Source organism: Saccopteryx leptura, chromosome 7 (genome assembly GCF_036850995.1).
Source record: "Saccopteryx leptura isolate mSacLep1 chromosome 7, mSacLep1_pri_phased_curated, whole genome shotgun sequence".
Classification (NCBI taxonomy): domain Eukaryota; kingdom Metazoa; phylum Chordata; class Mammalia; order Chiroptera; family Emballonuridae; genus Saccopteryx; species Saccopteryx leptura.
In genome coordinates, this window is record NC_089509.1 from 66,919,789 (window position 1) to 66,921,382 (window position 1,594).

The window sequence follows — 1,594 nt, forward strand, 5'->3', positions numbered from 1 at the left end:
TAATCAGAAGTTTTAAATAAGTTTTAAAACAATTTAAAAATGAAAATTATTACCTCTAAAAAGTTGTGATCATTGCAACATATCTCTTGAAATACTAGATTTTCACTTGTCTAAATTCTAATGAGATTCAAATTGTGCTCAGTGCTACATTTCTTACATTGATATAGTATATTAATTTCACCCCTTTAGCTTTTATATATATACTTCTGTTATGTCACATTTCACAGATATTGTGCTTGTTTTACCTTGGTCTCCCAATGGAAACTGTGGCAGTATGCTACTAAATTATTCCTTCAAGAAAAAAACATATTTATCTATAAAAAGTGTAGTGAGCTGACAGCCACCAACTGCTTCAAGACCTGCCTGAGTTTTCCAGCCGAGGCCATGCTTTGCCTAGGCAGCACCTGATGATGTAGCTCTGCAGGGTACTGGGGCCTGGCCAGTTTTGCCCAATGCAGGACTCCGCTAATAGGCAGTGTTTGCTCTGGAGCTCCCCGGTGCATTAAGCAAGGTTTTGTCAGATTGCATCATGACTTGCAAGTGCTCCCTGCCCAGTCCTACTTCCTCCTCCTGTAATCACCAATAGGCATTATTTCCAATGAACCTTGTGCACTTGTGTCTCAGCATGTTTCCAAAAATACCCTACTCACAAGAAACCCCCCTATCAGTCTCCAAGATACATTAGAGCACTGGTAGTCAACCTGGTCCCTACCGCCCACTAGTGGGCATTCCAGTTTTTATGGTGGGTGGTAGCGGAGCAACCAAAGTATAACTAAAAAGATAGATTTAACTATAGTAAGTTGTTTTATAAAGATTTATTCTGCCAAACTTAGCAAAAATCCAACATAAAGTACTTGGTAAATAATTATTATTATATGCTTTAACTTGCTGTAACTCTGCTTTATAAATTTTATAAAGTAAAGTTACTTCCCTACTTTATAAATCACCATTACTGTGGAACCAGTGGACGGTTAGAAAATTTCACTACTAACAGAGATACAAAAGTGGGCGGTAGGTATAAAAAGGTTGACTACCCCTGCTATAGAGAAAGGGACGTGACTTTACCATTGCATTTTAAATATGTCATACAAGAATTAAATAATGAACAGTCAATAATCAAGTAAATTTTCAGTATAATTTAGGTGAAAAAAGAAGGCTAGATATAGGTACAGATTCTGATGGAGATGCCACATGAGTCATTTTTTCCCCCATGTCCCCCATTCACAATACAGACCAGGCAAAGAGCCAGGGCTGAGATGTATATGGGGTGGGTTTACCTGCCTCCTCTTTCTGCAGAGTCAGTGTAAGAACACAGCCTCAGTTAAGCAAGGGGAGGCCACATGAGTCATTTTTTTTTTTACCTGAGTTGTATGTAAGTGCAAGGGTGAATGCTGTATAGAAAGTAGAATGGGCCCTGGCCGGTTGGCTCAGCGGTAGAGCGTCGGCCTGGCGTGCGGGGGACCCGGGTTCAATTCCCGGCCAGGGCACATAGAAGAAGCGCCCATTTGCTTCTCCACCCCCCCTCCTTCCTCTCTGTCTCTCTCTTCCCCTCCCGCAGCCAAGGCTCCATTGGAGCAAAGATGGCCCGGGCGCT

The 1,594-nt window shown here is 41.5% G+C and overlaps 1 non-coding gene across 1 annotated transcript; it reads right to left on the reverse strand.

The window, feature by feature from the left end:
- Positions 1-1,208: 1,208 nt before the first annotated feature.
- LOC136379274 (small nucleolar RNA SNORA51) lies at positions 1,209-1,338 on the reverse strand. Its single transcript, XR_010746752.1, has one exon. It is a non-coding gene; the product is annotated as a small nucleolar RNA SNORA51 (small nucleolar RNA).
- Between the last annotated feature and the right edge of the window lie 256 nt (positions 1,339-1,594).